We start from the raw sequence: 17,903 nt of genomic DNA on the forward strand, positions 1-17,903 counted from the left end.
ATGAAGAAAAAGTTCCATCACATCAGAAGTACAAAATTGAAGAGACTTAATTACAATTTATTCGAGACTTAATTACAATTTATTCATTCACACACACACACAATATTGCTCTGTCATTTTAATATGAAATTCTACAAAAGTTTTCAGCACTTTTAAAGAACTATACAGATTTAGTTTACATTTAACTTGTTTAGTTTAACTGATTTTTTGATCCAAATTATTTGATGGTCAGTCATTTGTACACTTTCTGAAGTCTCCCTATGCACCACCTAACAGTAGTCTGCAATCATACCGACATCCCAACCTCCCTGGTGCACTTTAATTTGCTTGAGATTTTCAAACCACAAAAAAATGTAAAGTGTGGTGATGTGTATTTATTACTGTTTAACTAGCACTCCTTTTAGAGGAGGCTATAAATATTCTCCATTCTTCGGCACTGCCAAGTTTCTGCACTAGGCCACTTATGACAGAAAAACTAGGAACCCATCGTTCTTGAAATATGCTGCAAACTCTTCTCTATAGCAGTGCCAAGAGAAAGGTGTGTCTGGATGTAACAAGTTTTTAATCAGGACTCCAAGAGCACTGCATCATCTATGGGAAGGCCTAGATCTCTTACTAAATCATTACGGTCATCATGCGTGAAATGGTCATGGCCAATGTTCCCTCTAAGCTGAGCGCGTGAGCGATCGTTCACATGAATTCAGAGCGTCGCTCATACTTCCCGCACGATCGCTCATTCCAACGGCGTCGCTCGTACTTATCGCACTATCGCTCACTCCGACCGTCTGAGTTGGTGCTCATAAATTTTTGGCTTAAACAAAATGTCGCTCATAAACAATGTTTTTTGCTCACTATATGCTACTCCTTAGAGGGAACATTGGTCATGGCTCGTTGCTTAAACATGCTGGGCCAAATTCATCAGCTGAAGTATTTTTGCCCTGTTGGCGAGTTGCTACAGAATTAAGACTGTCAGGTCGAGTGGGGACTAGTACATCAGGTCCATGTACTATAGGTCTTACTGCCGAAAGAAGAGTTGGATAAACTAATTCCTCGAGTTTTGCAGTAACAGAAATAATTGTTACTATGATTTTTGGTTTCCCTCCATATTATTGGAACACCAAAAGCAAGAACCTTACCTTTTGTCCACAGTCTTCAACATAAATAGAGCAGACAAATTAAGGGGCCCACCGTATGTCCTGGTTACCAAGTTTTATTCCAAAATAGGCATAATAAGCTTTTTCATAAAGTGTTATGTTCCGTCTGTCTTTCTACTACATAACTTCCATAAATATGTGGACAGTCCTGATGTTTTTTCTACAACTTCTACAGGCCATAATATGAATTAAGAGCACACAAAAAAAAACCCTGATAATTTACAAAGTACACTGTCCAGTTGAGTAAGTAGGTTATTGAATTCTTGTACACGAACAAGAAAAACAGTGAGCTCCTAGAACAGTTTTCCCAGTAAAGTTCCAGCCTAAATGCTAGAAGAGGACTTTCTTCAAAATTGAAGCACATTCCCAGTGTCACAAAAGGTAAACGACAAATGATGCACCTTCATGATGAACCTGAAAAGGGGAAAAAATGTACATATTTTAATATTTTATTTTTGTCCAGACCTCTATAAACTACATTAAAAAATAATAAACCACCACCACAAGCAGCATTAAAATGAACAATTTTGCTAACAATAGCTAAGCATCTATAAATAGAAAATATTCGAGACTGAGCCAAGCCACACATTACACATTACTCTTGTTAGAGGGTGAAAGTTATTTTCAATGTAACAATTCATGATTTTGTAACTGGAATTAGCACTGCAACAAACCATGCCTTACTGAAATTCAGTTGGTGGGGGTTAGGGAAAAAAAAAAAAAAAAAAAAAAAAATTCAGGTTTCATCAACAATCCTTCATATTCAATCTACACCTGCAAATCTAACTTTGTGGGAAACCCCAAATTTTGAAAAAGTTTTCTTTGGCATGGGACACAAGGACTTCTGCCTCTGCAAGCCAATATTTACTTAAATTCCACATGGCTTTGAGTTCTTAATAGGCACACAGTCGCCACTTCTGCAATATTCTGCATACAAACGGCTAAAACAAGCATTACATAACAAGCGAGTCCATGGGTCAGGAGCAGCAGTAATCACTCCACATTAAGCCAATTCATGTTAATTGGAAATTAAATCAGAGGACATAAATGAGTTTGTGTAGTCACTAAAGTGACAAGATCCACTTGGTCATCCTATTTGTTACAGTAATGTGAAACTAATGTTTCTTGATTACGGTTATAAATATCATTAAACAAACGCAGATGAATAGGAGAGAGACTTCCAGGATTTACTTAATCCTTCCCAGCAGATTTAAGAATCGGCATAATAAAAGATTGTTTCTTTAAAACGTTAAGTCCATCCATTCACCCAGCCATCCATTTTCCAACCCACTGAATCTGAACACAGGGTCATGGGGGTTAAGTCATTTCTGTTTAATTGACACCAAATGGTAAACCATATTCATGAATTCTATTAAACTCTTGAAAGACTGAGAAATCTCTTAACAGCAATCCCCTTTTACTGGCTCACTGGGTCAAGGTTCATTTATCTACAAAGCTGCACACTTTTCTATATTCTCAACTGTTCACAATGTCCCTAAAGCAAAATGAGTTCTCTTATGCATAAGTGACTGCATTTTACATACAGATCATATGATGGAGCATCGTTTGATGTGCTCATCATGAAATGCCATTTTAACAATTCTGCAAATGCAAATTCCCCCTTTTCTCATTTTAAGATATTTCATATTGTTAATTGGTTAACTAGTTTACTCATTAGCCAAGATTTTTGATCTTCCCTGCATATGATGTTAGAAAGCAACATGAAAGTTCTCAAATGACCCGGTCTCTAAAAATGAAGTAATTGGGAACATACCCTAAAGCTATCCAGACATCTTTCACTCATCACTAATGTACATCTTGACCAACCACTCCAGTTACACGCTTATTAAAATTTGCAGGTAGCATGAATCTGACATTTCCCCATCTTTGACAAGTCCCCCAAATCCCCCCCAGCATAGCTCTCAGATTCTACTACTGTGTCTCTTTAAAGGGTCAGGTTCAACTCCTGTTTGGGCATCAACAGCTTAATATATAGCAGTTACTACAAGGTAACAGACATTTAAAAAATTGCTGTAAAAAGTAATTTAACCAAAAGGAGAACATCCAAACTAAGGTTGGGCGGTATCCAAATTTTGATACCGTCAAACCTCCTCCCTATTTTACCTCGGTATACGGTATTACCGTGAATAATAAAAAAAATGTGATGTAAGGCTCAGACAGCGTCACCAAACTGTTGGCTTGTGCCTAAACCATTCAGAAACTGAATATCAAACACTAATACTGAAATAACAAAATAACATGCAGAACAATATTAACAACTTTTATTAGCAACAAATAGCAGTTTATAAAAAAGTGCAAATACAACAAACAAAATTAAACAAACATCCAGAACAGTTTTCGCGTGAAGTCGCACACACAAATCAATTAAATTAAATCACACCGCCTGAACAACTTTTAATAACAAAGAAGAGCAGCTTATAAAAAAGTGCAAATAGACCCACAACAGTCAGAGTCGAATTAACAAACATCATCCATATTATAAAAAGTATTGCAAAGCAATAGTCCTAAACAAAAACTTCTTTCCAGTCTTCTTTCCAATATTGTTTTTAACGTAAACCAAATAAAAATACCTGAATCAATTAAATAAATAAAAATAAACAGTGCGAATAGGAACGAATGGCAAGTGGCATCAATCTAGTCAAGATTTTTCGCTAGAAAAACCAGCATGTTTACTTTGTCCGGCTTTAACAGGGCACGTTGTGGACCGACAACTTTACCTGCGGTGCTGAAAACCCGCTCCGATGGTGTGCTTGTGGCACAGACGCACAGGTACTTTCGTGCCACTCGCGACATCTGGGGAAAACGCCCGGCAGCATTTTTCCACCAGAGAAGTGGGTCCTCGTCTCCTTGAGTAACTGGCTCCAAACAGTAGGCTGTTATTTCAGCTCCGACTAAGCCCTCTACGGTGCCGATGCCAACGGGACCTGCCATTGCATCAGATTTTTTTTTTGCAGCATACTTCCCAGAGTCATCTTTTTTCGTGAGGGTGCAGGTTGCGCCTCTCCCTCTTCCACTCTGATGGCCACTGGACCTGTTGCCTCTAAGCTCACGATCTCAGCCTGTAATTCAGCCTTGGTCTCAGCCAATGCGTTGTCATCCGTCTCATATCCTCCACGGTAACGAGGGTCGAGGAAAGTGCATTTTCGCAATATTTTGCGCACTGAATTGGATTCATACTTGGCCTCCAGCTTTGTTAGAATTCCAGTTTTGATTGACTGTTAGCTGGAGGTCATTTTCTGACGCAGCCAACACATTGTCCCTGCAGAGCTGTAGTATGGGGAGGATACAGGAACTGGTCACATAATTTTCTCCTGACAAAATATCAGTGAAGTCACCGACTGGTTTCAGTGCTTCGTGAACAGCTTTCAAGACATCCATGTCCTGCCAGGTCAGGGACAGGCTGCTCCTTCTGTCATCAGACAGGACGTGTGTGATCGCTTGGGCCTGCTCGAGGATGCGTTCCACCATTGCCAGTTTGGAGCCCCAGCGAGTTGCGCAGTCCTGCCGACGGATGGATGGATGAATTAATTAATGAATGATGAATAAACGATTAAATGAATGAATAGGCCTAAATAAACGAATGAATGAATAAATAGGCCTAAATAAATGAATGAATGCATAAATAAATAAGTCCATTAATGTATATTATTCCATTTGGTCAAATTTTCATGCACATTTATTTTAGGCTAAATAAGTCCCTTATGCACATCAAGCCTGCATTTATTTGATAAAAAATACAGGAAAAAAATTACAATTTAAAAAATGGTTTTCTATTTTAATATAGCCTACTTTTCAATATAATTTAATTTATGTGATGCAAAGCATATTATATATCTATATCCCTTTTTTATATTTGAGCCCCTGCGGAACTCTCTGCACATTTTATGCTTACCGTTCTGAGACTATGTTTTGGGAGTCCCAAGTCCACTTGCTTCTTGTGGAGTTCATGCTTACGTTGCCAGCTGTGTGAAAAGGCCCCAACAATATTACGGCATAGTCTGAGGGCGCGCTTGGTTTTTTGCCTCTGGTCATGCAATCCATTTGCGACAGCCAAGTTTAGATTGTGACCGAAGCAGTATAGCCACGGCCAATGCAGGGACCTGATCGCGGCATGAATGTTGGCAGCGTTGTCAGTGGTTATGGCTGAAAGTTTTTTCTCGTCAAGTTGCCATTCCTGAAGTGCAGCTCTGAGCGCAGCAGCAAGATTGTCCGCTGTAGGACTCTCAGGAAAATACGTAGTTTGGAGGCATTTGGATTCAAGTTTCCAGTCAGGTATAGTATGGACAGTCATAGACATATATGGTGTCATGTTAACTGACGACCACATGTCAGTTTTTAAGGAATAACTGTCTGCCGCCGACAGCAGCACTTGAACATTGTCTCTATAACTTTACTATATAAATGTGGGAAGCTGTTTGAGAAATATTTCCGTCCAAGCAGCTCGTTCTGGGCATCTAGGCCCTTTACCATGTCCGTAAAGGACTTTTTTCCCCACTGTGTGGAAAGAGACCATTTCCTTCGCCAAGTATTTTGTCACTGCATCAGTACAGGTTTTCCAACGGACACTGTCCCTTTTGTACTTTGTTGCTTTCCCGAAGGCCCCCATTATTGTCGGCTGCATACTGGCGGTGGACCTAGATGTTGTTGGTCCTGCATCGGGAGGCGTTGAAACTGTTGCAATGAGTGAACTCGGGTCCATCCTCGCAGCAGTGAGTGGATGGTTGTTTCGTATATGCGACCTTAGGCTCGAGGTATTTCCATCTCTCGCGGTCACCTTTTTGTTGCACAATTTGCAAATTGCCTCGTCCGTATTTACTGCCTCTCCCTTCTCGTTCGGTCGAAACCTGAAATACTGCCAAACTGCAGAAGCTGTGTTCTTTTTCGAGACCAGGTCACTTGGGGCGCGACTCACCATCTTTCCCCACCACTCTGTCACGTGATGACAACCACGCATACACATTTTTAGGCATTAAATAAATTATATTCAATCCTTGTCTCCCATATAAGTGCATTGTTTTTATGACGGTATAACAGTATTGAAACTGATACCGTTGCTATTTTTAGATCCCGTGGGATACCATATTACCGTATTACCGCCCAAGCCTAATCCAAACTGACACTTATTCTAGGCTACGGATGGATTCTCCTCATGTAAATAAACATGCAGTACTTATAAACTATTGCCATGTTTGCCAGAAACTGCCAATTTTGCGAAAAGAAACTAGAAGGATATTTAAGCTAACCATCTGGTACTCAAGTTATGAAAGCCTGCTGCTAGCATTTTGTTCCCATAGCAAATGGTCCATTATTATGCAGTATATATTTATAATATGCCCTTGTAATGGTTACACAATACATTTTCTTGGTCTCAAATTTGTCCATCATACGACAGATCCACCCACTAACTTCTACGCACACCATCCTACTTTTATAAACTAATTATATTCAGTTTGGATTAAAAAAAAAATTAAAAAAAAATCTAGATTTGGTGCCAATAACACCAGCATTGATTCTAGAAACAGATAAGAGTAAAATGCATTTTATAAGGTGTAAACCCAGGGTCCACAGCACAGTCATTCCAAGATGACTTTTCCAGAGTGCAAGCAGTTTGAAAACAGATGCTTTTATAAACCAACAAATCTCCTGCAATAATTGTGTTATACATGGAAGTAGATAACTTCCTCAAAATATGTACTGGGTAATCCAACTCTACAACACAAAACACAATTCTTCCTTATTAAATAGCAATGAAACACATTTACACCCCGCACCCTCCATTCCCATCTTCAGAGTTGATCCCTCATTCACACTTTATAATCTTTCCCCGTATCAGGGTCAGATGGGTAGTGAGTGGCAATCTAATCATTGGGACACTCCAATTACCAAAAATTCACATTGCCCCCCCCAAAAGTTTACCTGAATAGGTCAAGCTGACTTCTGAAATCCTGCAGATATTCCATCCACTGGTCATAGCAGCAGTATACAAAGCATCCTTCCTGTATTATAAATAAATGTATAAGCATTTCCTTGTACTTTATTTTAGCTTGTGTATAATATTTTAAGATCTCAGAAACAGCCTCTATTCTCAACAAAGCTATTGCTTCAGAAGGCATAATCATCACATAAAGCGGGGAAAAATTGTTTCCCTTTCTACTTGAAAGACTTTGCTCACCTTAATCAAAATGTACCAAGGGACCCATCACAGCAAAACAATCAAAGGTTAAATCTAGAGAGAAAGAAAATGGCAGTTGAATTTAACAAGTTAGACAATAGGACAACACGCCACATTGCAAACATTCTTCACAAAACAAGCGGATAAAAGTCTAAGAAAACGTCTCATTCACAACTTATAGTAAATTTAAAAAGCATTCCAGTAAATGCACAAATGATGAAATCAATCTCACCTGAAATTTGTCATAATCTGCAGTTTGAAACCAACACTGAGTTACAAGCAAAAAAAAAAAAAAAAGAGGAATTTCCCATAGCAGTTGCTTATATTCTGATTATATCCAGTTTGGATAATGGACACATGGGCTTAAATGCTGTACATTAAAATGAGTTTTTTTGCATAAATGGGGAATGCATTTAGCAATAACAAAACATTTATTTCTTGGAGAATCATGCAAGCCTGTAAAATGAATTTGCAATTTTCATTTTTCAGACTGCATCCGACACTAACAGAATAGGCAACGACTCCTTGGAACAAAATACCGGATAAGCAAGTTGGAACACAGACGAATGGAACTGAAATGTACAGGTCAAGCTGGGTAGTATTCTGGGAGGTTTAATGCTAGTTAATTATTAATGTAGCATTCATGACCAATAAGAAATTTCAGACCTCTTATGTTTCACCTTCTCAATTCACTGCATTCATGCAAGTTTCTGGTTGAACTTTTCATGAAATGTGAGGTTGCAGTTGACATGTTTGCTTGTCTGCAAATAAGGCAAGACAGTGAGGCTGCCATTGACGTTAGTCTGCAAAAAAAAAAAAAAAAAAAATTTTTTCCCCACCATTAAAAAAAAAAAAAAGCAGCAAACATTAAACATCTATTACTTTGATCCAAATGCATCTCAACCACAAACTGCTTCTATTGCTGACAAGGCCTGGGTAAAAATATCAATTTACCGAATTAACCGTTATTTTTCTTTTAAACTATTGAATTCTGAACCTTAAAGTATCAACATTGATCCTGTGAATCTCTATCTTGCTCAATTACTAAACTTTTGCTTATATTCATTTTTTGGCATCCCATCCAGTAGAGGTCATTAAATGTACCTGTTAAGGCATTCTATAGGGTGGTCCAGATCTAATTATGTAATTTTCATTACGCTATAACTTAAGTTTATTACATAGAGAATTCACAGCACCTGCCCTGCACAGAGATTTCACTTAAAATTCGTTTTGCTGCCGATAGATGGCAGCACTGCTCTGCATTCCAAAATGGCAGGGAGACGGTTGTCAGTCGAACAGCTTACAGAAAAAGCACCTTACTACGTCGCATAGAATGAGGAGGGATCAAGCGCAGATAAGACTGCATAAAATGGTGTGTCCTCCTCCTTTGACACTTAGATTTGTGGACTTACTACGGTTTCAATATGCGTTGGTAAAGGACTGGACAAGAACACAGCCAGCTGTGCAGCTCTTTATGGGCGACACCAGGATACCAACGCAATCTCTGTCAACATCCAAACGATAAGAGCCTAAACACTGGAGACACGGGTACCACCAAGATTCTATTTAATGTGCCTCCTGCCCAAGAAGAGTAATCTATTGCAATTTATATTTGTAAAGATGGGAGACCCTACACATCAGGCTTTCAACAAATGATACGTTTTCGAACTTTGGTATACAATACCAAATAGAAAGGAAATGAGTGAAGTTACTGTAGCTAGGCTTCATGAAGATCTTAAGCAACTCATTGCCACACATCTCAGGTCACCAAAGGCAGTAGCCCTAACTTGCCACAACTGAACATCCATAGCAGCAGATTTTAAATACATGACAAACCACACATCACATTAGAAACACCGGGGCACCTTTCGAGGATTTGTTAGAGACAAGCGCTCAAGCAACCTCACTGCCTATACATTATACAGATGAGCTGTTCCAAAAAACATTCCAGCATTTGTTATGCACTGATCCATTGAACGACTGCAATCAATCACAAGTTTGCTTGTTGTCAAGTCCAATGCATGTTGCTTTTCTCTTTAAGCATGTGGCTAAATGTACTGCCGTGGTGGAAAAAGTATGCAATTCGCCTCACCTAGCCAATAAAGTGAGCAATTGTCAGAATTTTCAGAGCTTTTTTTTATTATTAAATCCTAAACAACTGACTAAGGTGATATTCCTGCAATAATCTAAGAATTCTGGGAGCTTTATCTCCTACAACTTGTAGCTTCAAATTCATAGCGCTCACATGAAATTTCTGATTAGGAAACTCATTTATACCGTCCTGATGTCCAAGCAGCCACATGCAAAACTTCATTAAGGTGCACAAGATTAGGTAAAGTTTGATTCCTTTCTATGAACCACTCGACTCAAAACCTCTTCTTTAAGGTTATGTATTTATTCAATACGTGAATTTGTTCTTTACACACAAATTTCCATGAAAAACAGTTTCCGATTTAATGTTAAGATGTAATTTAATTTTAAAAGATAGTTAAAACACCACTGTAATGCCATGGGGGTTTGTTTCGTGCATTCATCTGCTTACATACCTACTCCGATTAGGGCCACTGGGCGCAAATGCCTACTAAAGCTGCATTTGCACAAAGTGGGAACAATGCTTGAACAGAACAACAGCCCATCCGCATGCACAATCCCCACACCAGGTCACACAGACAGACAATTCACCAAATACACCCAATACGTTTTTTTGCGTTAGGGAGGGAAATCGTATAGCACATACTGTACGTATATCAAGAACAAAATTGCACCTTTCATTCATATCCAATACCCGCATATCTTTATTAATTTGCAAGGAGTTTGATTTTTCTCACGGGATAGCATTCCATGACCAACAACGAGTAAGGTCGCTTGGACACCCCCTGCAAAGAGAATATCAAAATGGAATGGGCCCCACAGCTTTTCAGTGTGAAAGATCAAGATGATTGAGCGCGTTTTCTTTCTAATCCAGTTTGCATCAAGTGGTTAGCTCATCCGTAGCAGACGTTTCTTAATAAAAACGTTTGTCTTCCCAATAAGTCATTCTATATAAGATATACGTACACACGCGCACCTGTGTAATCATATGCTTTTGAAGAACTGTCCACTCAAACCGTGCTATCCATGTGGACGGCTTTGTACAATTTATCAAAACCGCCATTTTCAATCAGTGCGCTTTTGCAATTCATTCTGAATAGAAGCCTATCCGACTCAGTGTCCTCATAATAAATTTAAATAATCACAGCAAATCATGATGTGAACAGCAATGAAAAGTTTAAATCATCGGACACAAAATATGGCAACTACAGTAACTTCTGTTCACCGTACTGCGCAGTTCACGTACACGCGTTTCCACTTACCTCTCTTTAATCATTCAGCCATGTTTTATATCTTCTTCGCCATCAGTCACTCGGACGATAAAAAATAATATCTGGTTTAACTGAGGCTTTATTGAATTACAATGAAAAACATGCGGATGGCATGCGATTAAAAACGGCGACAGTCCCATTTCACACATACAGTACTCCACACCCTTCACTTCCAACATTGATGAAAGGAAGTGAGAACAGAGATACCGGAAATTTATAGCCGAGCCGAGTGCAAAGCATGATGGGTACCTTAGTGTACGGAGTGGTGGCCCGCTGACTGAGTTAGGAGGTTAATAAGGAAGAGGGTAAAGTTGAGAAAACGGTATAAAGGCAACTGTCAAAAGAAGCTGCAAATTGAATTGATTTTACCCAGCAATGCAACACTTTCCCTAATTTTTTGAGGGTACAATAATGTTTGAGATATCATAGGTATATTAAATCAGTCATATTTAGTACTTTGTTTTATATCCATTGTATGCAATGACTGCATGAAGTCTGTAATTCAAAGACATTACCAAGTGCTGAGTACCTTATCTTGGTGATGCTGTGCCAAGCCTCTAATGCACCCTTCTTCAGCTCCTGCTTGTTTCAAAGGCTTGTCCTCCTAAGTTTTCTCTTCGCATATTGTAGGCATGCTTAATTGGATTTAAATTGTATGACTGGCTTGGCCATTCAAGAATTTTCCATTTTTTAAATTTGAAAAAATTCTGTGTTGACTTAACATTATGTCGAAGATCATTATTTTCTTGTAGGATGAAGTGCTCCCCAATGATTTTGTAGACATTTACTGCAACTTGAGCAGATAAGACGTTTCCATATACCTCAGAATTGACTGTGCAGCTGCCATCAGCAGTTCCATCATCAATGAAGATAAGTGTGCCAGTACCTGTGCCCAAGACATATCACCCCACCCACCCCTCATGTTTAATAGATGCTTTGGATCTTGGACAGTACCTTTTTCTCCTCTCTTATACAAGTTCATCTTTGTCTGGTCTGTCCACAAGGTCTTTTCCCAGAATTCTGCAGGCTCTTTTAAGTACTTTTTTTGCAAACTGTAATCTGGCTGTTCCATTTTTGGGTTTAAACAGTGGTTCATGAAGTAGCCTGTGGGTCATCAGCAGTGGTCTTTCTTGGCCTACCAGCTCCTTTGCAATTTCTGAACTCACCTGTGCGGTCCTCCTTCTTAATGATATTCCAGACAGATGATTTAGGTAATCCTAAGGTTTTACTGATGGCTCAAATGGTTTTAATTATTCATAATGCCTTCTTTGACTTTCATTGGCACAGCTCTTGTCCTCATGTTGAACAATAACAACTACAGACTCCAAAGGGATGAAGCAAGCCTACATATCTCATATGCCTGCACTAATGAAGCAATGACACACACCCAAGGAATCACAAACACCTGTGATGGCAATTGTCCCAAACATTATAGTGCCCTGAAATGGAGGGACAAATGTAGAAAAAGCGTTCTAATTTCTACACGGTCAGACCGAAATGTATGCAGGTACCCTTAAATGAAAGTCTGCACTTTGCACTTTAATCACATCTGAATTGTTTGATTTGTAATCTTCAACTGTGGAGCAGAGGGGTAAATCAACAAATATGTGTCTTTGTCCCAAACATTATGGAGGGCACTGTATAATGCAGTGTCTTCTGTGCCTGAACAAGTCTCTGCTTTCAAGAATTCACCTTCAAATTTAAAGAAAGATGTTAAGGGAAGTGTAATAACGGCCCTATATGCAGCCTCTATAGTCACAAAAACGGTGACATCTTAATCTACATAATATGGGCACAAATAATATATTTGAGACCACAAGTTAATATTTTCCAAACAATATAATATGCAGCATATTCTTACGGGCCCAATTACTGAAATGCCAAGAGTGAGTCCAGCCATAAAAGTCACCATTTAAGTGAAGAAGACAGTCTTGGGAGTTTTAGCAAGATCTGTGGGTGATGAAGGGAATGTCCATGTGCATGGACAGCTCAATGAAGTGACCCAGAGGTCTTGCTGTTTTGTGACAGCTAATAAAATGTTATCTGCTTTCCCACCAGCAGAAATAAGTATTTATTGTTACCACATTATTTGATGCCATACAGGTTAAAAGAACACTACCCAGCCAACAAGAGTCTACTCTGAAGCCACAATGACTAAGAACGATGTAGGTTATTAATTAAGTGAATATTCTAGTTTAATTTGCAAGATTGAACTGTGAGCAGAGATTTGTTTTGTCTTGGTAAATTATTTGAGAATTACTGCACATCTTGTATTCTGTTGTAGCTTCCACTGAACTGAACTGCAAAGTGCGTGAATTACTTCTATGCTGTCCTTATTATTAGTTTTTGCAAGGGGGGCTCCGCCCCCTGCTCGCCTACCCCCGGCATTGGGTATCCTGTAATACATTAGTCAAGCTCGTTCGTCTTGGAGCCGTGCCCGCTTTGCTTGCGGCATTTCAGACGCGCGTTGTAGGCGCCTGCGTTCATTGATTTTATCCAGGCGGGCTAGTGTTTGTATATACGTCAGTCGAGCTCGTTCGTCTTGGAGCCGTGCCCGCTTTGCTTGCGGCATTTCAGACGCGCGTTGTAGGCGCCTGCGTTCATTGATTTTATCCAGGCGGGCTAGTGTTTGTATATACGTCAGTCGAGCTCGTTCGTTTTGAACCCGTGCCTGGTTTGCTTCCGCAGTTTCAGACGCACGTTGTAAGCGCCTGCGTTCATTGATCTTATCCAGGTGGGCTCGTGTTTGTATCGTTGAGCTGTATTGTGTTTGCATTCGGTGTAAAGCGTTCAGCGGTTTGTACAATCCCAAGCAGCACATTATTCCTAACTTCACTCCGCAGTAGTGCCACTCACAATATGGCGGTGATGCCTGCGCCTTCCGTAGTTGTGCCACTCACAGTGGACCTGTGGGGCCTCCGTAGCCTCTTCCGTTTGACTCTGGGGTGCAGCGCAGAATCCTCTTTTTTGTGTGGCTGTGTCGTTAGTCGTTAGCTATGGGCGCGTTGTTGCTTCATTTCTCATTCACGTTAGTTGAGCTCTTTCGTTTTTGGGCCGTGACTCCTTCGTGCGCAGTGGATACGACTTTGCTTGCGGTTTATGAGACGTGCACTGTACGCGCCTGCGCAGTACGTCTCATGGTCCCATCGCCGTGTACCTGCGTCCATGCCATCCGTGCGTTGTAGGCACCTTCATTCATTGATCTTATCCAGCTGGGTGCGTGTTTGTATCGTTGAGCTGTATTGTGTTTGAATTTGGTGTAAAGCGTTCAGCGGTTTGTACAATCCCAAGCAGCACATTATTCCTAACTTCACTCCGCAGTAGTGCCACTCACAATATGGCGGTGACGCCTGCGCCTTCACTCCGTACCATCTTTGTGGACCTCTGGGGCCTCCATAGCCTCTTCCATTTGAATCTGGGCCGCAGCGCAGAATCCTCTTGTTTGTGTGGCTGTGTCGGTAGTCGTTAGCTATGGGCGCGTTGTTGCTTCATTTCTCATTCACGTCAGTTGAGCTCTTTCATTTTTGGGCCGTGACTCCTTCGTTCGCGGTGGATAAAACTTCGCTTGCGGTTTATGAGACGTGCGCTGTACGCACCTGCGCAGTACGTCTCATGGTCCCATCGCCGTGTACCTGCGTCCGTGCCATCCAGTTTACCATTCTCGGTTAGTAATAATGGACATGTTACTAGCAAAATACCCACGCTTCGCAGCGGTGAAGTACTGCCTTAAAATTTTTAATAAGAAGAAAAGTAAACCTTTTTAAACTGAGAGAAAATATACCAATAATTATTTGTTAAGGATCTATTTGTATACCACGTTGTCAGTTCGGCCCTCCGGTTGTAATATGACCAAGCTGTGCGCTGAGCTTACTCTTGAGCATGCAACGTACAGCTGGCCATGTGAAAAGCAATCTTGCCTCAAATCAATGCCAACCTTTTGTAAGGTCTGTCCCTGAGACTAATTAATTGTCATTGCGAAGCAGAGCCTTACTGGAAATTGGAAGCGTTTGAATTGAAATGGGAGATCAGAGGGTATAACGGGGATGCGAGGAATAAAAACACTCTCCCTTGAGCCACTGCCAGTAAAAATTGTTGCCTCAATTAGGTTCTTTTGCAGACACGTGACCTGAAGTCTCGTGCCGTTACAAAGTTTCAGTGGCTTTAAGTTTCTCAGTAACATTATTGGTGCCCCAACCTTCAAAATTAGATTATGCTCAGGAGTGCCTGGAGGATTCAGAGTGTGGAGAAACTCTACTGGATAGTGCACCGCGTCTTCCACTTCTACAACTGAATCCACAGACTGATATGTTTTCGATTGTGAAGGTAGTTCTTGAAGTAAAATGTGGTTTATAGTCGTAGTTATGTCATTTCTTGGTGTCAAGATAGCTCTCTCCCTCAACCATGACACATCGTTTTCGTGGAGATTTCGTAGATTGGGGTAAACATTTTGAAGAAGGCTTTGTAATTATAGTGCTCCTGTGTAGTATAATTATCTCCTGTACCATCATCAGTCCACACTTTGAACCTGTCCCAGTCATTCAATACATAAGACACAATGTTCCTCCGGATATCAAGAGTGATCCTAAAAGGAAATGGGTACCTGAACAATGTAAACTAAGTCTAAAATACCTGCACAATAACTATAATTGTAATAAATGAACAATAAAACAGCGGAGAAGCCGTGGATTAAATAAAAAGGCTGCAGTTATCAGCAGGGAGACGTGAATACCGTGGCGAAGCAAGGAAGGGAATGAAGAGACCAGAGCGACGGACGGCCTTATATAGGCAGGCAGCCAACTACGTGGGAGGCGTGGGGATGGGGGACCCAACGCCGCCTCACACGGAGACCGAGCTGCAGTATATGGACGTATATATGTACGTAAGTAGGATTCAGTTAGCGTTGGGAACCCGCGTACCAAATTTCTTGAAGATGGGCCCATAAGTAACAAAGACAGTTGGAAAGTTCAATATGGCGGCCGACAGTGGCGTCATATCACCGAAATAAGTACGTACATTGGTTTCGGTTAGCGCAGGGAAGCCACCTACCAAATTTTGTGAAGATGGGGCCATAAATAAGAAAGTTTAACATGGCAGACGTTGTCAACCGTTATGACCGTTACGCGTAGAATTTCAAAATGAAACCTGCTTAACTTTTGTAAGTAAGCTGTAAGGAATGAGCCTGCCAAATTTCAGCCTTCTACCTACACGGGAAGTTGGAGAATTAGTGATGAGTGAGTCAGTCAGTGAGGGCTTTGCCTTTTATTAGTATAGATTAGTTTATGTGTTTCAGTAGGGAGCATTTAAATTTAACAGAGTTGACCTACAGTATGTCCAGAGCATTAAGGGGCCCCAAAACAGGGACTTTTTTTCTGGCAAAAATTAAGAGAGAAGCTGCTTTAATAAGTTCAGACCTTTTCATTTTGTCCTTTAATTAAACTAGGGGGCTTCGCCCCCTGCTCACTTCGCTCGCCAACCCCTGTGTTTGGTTAATCGGATATACAATTTTAATTTTTTTTTTCTTTGGAATTGTTTCAATTTCATTATTTGCAATTTTACTTTAAAGCTTCATTAAAAAGAATATTTTTTGGAGACACATTGTGACAATGTATAACTGCCCATGAGTGAATATTGTTTCTGTTTCTCTAATAAATAATCCGACTTTTTCTAATGTTAGTCCCTGTGATTTATTGATTGTCATAGCAAAAGCTATTCTCACTGTAAACTGTAAACATTTTAATACGAATGGCATATCACGATCTCCTTTGGTATGTAATGTTATTCGCAGAATATATACATTACCTTTCTTTTTGCCTATTAAAATTTGCATCACTTCTCCGTGATCATCAATATCCACCTGACCGAACTGTGTATTCTTTGAAATTTAACTTGTCATTGCTTTAACTGTTCCGGGACCACAGATTCTCATAGTGTATGGTCCATTATTGTATAAATCCACGTTTTGTGCATTGAATGATGCGAAAAGACTTTGTTGTCTACTCTGTACCTTTTATTTCTGACCTCGATTTGTCCTGCTGTTTTTTCAATTACACCTAGTTCTGATGATTAATCACCTTTTGTTTGCGGTAATGCAATCTTTTCTATCTTTTCTTTGATACTGTAGGGACTGACATGATAAAGTGTCACAGAAGTTTTACTTGAACAATCGCTGACTTCCTAACCCCAAACACAACTTTCTAGCACCCTCTCCGAAGCCTCCCCCTTACCGCATCAATCAATACCCCGCTATCAGTCTTCCGTGCTGTACTCCGCCCTCCCTCAATCGGACTGAACAGTCACTTAAAACCAAAAAGCCCTCAACCTGACTGGGACGCTACAATACTTTCGAATTTTACTGCTTTCATATTGTGTACCTTTGTCTGCATGTGTATTGCGCCATTGTTTATTTGAGCCTTTCGAATTCCACTGCTTTCATAATCTCTTATCTGCCTTTTTTTCTCTCCAACGCCTTTGGGTCTCTATTCCCCGTAATGTCCTTATACGCTTTATATGTGCTGAGAGCACATGATCTGTGTGCACTACGTGCTTTAACACGACTGAGTGTTTTTTGATGGGTGTGCTCTTATATGATATCTTTTGTAAGTAGGGCGTGTCTTGCAAGAATCTCATGTTCCACAGCCCCGCGAGACGGCCCTGGGACAATCTCTTGGCACAAGTCTCATGTTTACGGTCCCCACGAGTCGCTCCGTGGCAAGTCTCTTTTGTCTCGCGGGTCTTTTAAATGTCTTCCGAGAATTTCTGAGAAGATCACGTATCATCGCCTTGTTTTTGCTTTCCAGGATTTTTTTTTATAATAGAGAGAAAAGGCACGTCTTGTGTGAGTGTGGACAGCAAGATTGTGCTTAGTCGAATAAGGAAAAGAAAACAGCAATAAGTGTGCGCGTTTGCTGCTTAGTAAACAATAGGTTTGTTAGCTGAGGAACCAGATTTGTAAACTTAATAATGTTAGTCTTGTATACTCTTAACATTCATCTTTCGAACATTTTATTTTATTAGGGTTGTGACTTTTAATTACGACAAGCATTTTATTTTCTTTTTTGAAATATGTATTACTAGGGGGCTCCGCCCCCTGCTCGCCAACCCCTGGTGTTGGGAAATGACAAAGAGTGAGATGTATGAATGAGATATAGAATAGTGTGAAGGTGTGGATGATGCATATAGACAGCAAACAATAAA

The 17,903-nt window shown here is 40.2% G+C and overlaps 1 long non-coding RNA gene across 2 annotated transcripts; it reads right to left on the minus strand.

The window, feature by feature from the left end:
• On the minus strand, window positions 1-10,880 carry LOC114654672 (uncharacterized). 2 transcript variants are annotated; one of them, XR_003716745.2, is made up of 5 exons: window positions 10,701-10,880; window positions 8,028-8,150; window positions 7,348-7,401; window positions 7,092-7,171; window positions 1-1,568 (listed from the first exon to the last, which is right to left on the minus strand). It is a non-coding gene; the product is annotated as an uncharacterized LOC114654672 (long non-coding RNA). The 2 variants fall into 2 exon arrangements; XR_003716744.2 differs by having other exon boundaries at window positions 8,014-8,150.
• Between the last annotated feature and the right edge of the window lie 7,023 nt (window positions 10,881-17,903).

This window comes from Erpetoichthys calabaricus, chromosome 7, assembly GCF_900747795.2.
Source record: "Erpetoichthys calabaricus chromosome 7, fErpCal1.3, whole genome shotgun sequence".
Classification (NCBI taxonomy): domain Eukaryota; kingdom Metazoa; phylum Chordata; class Cladistia; order Polypteriformes; family Polypteridae; genus Erpetoichthys; species Erpetoichthys calabaricus.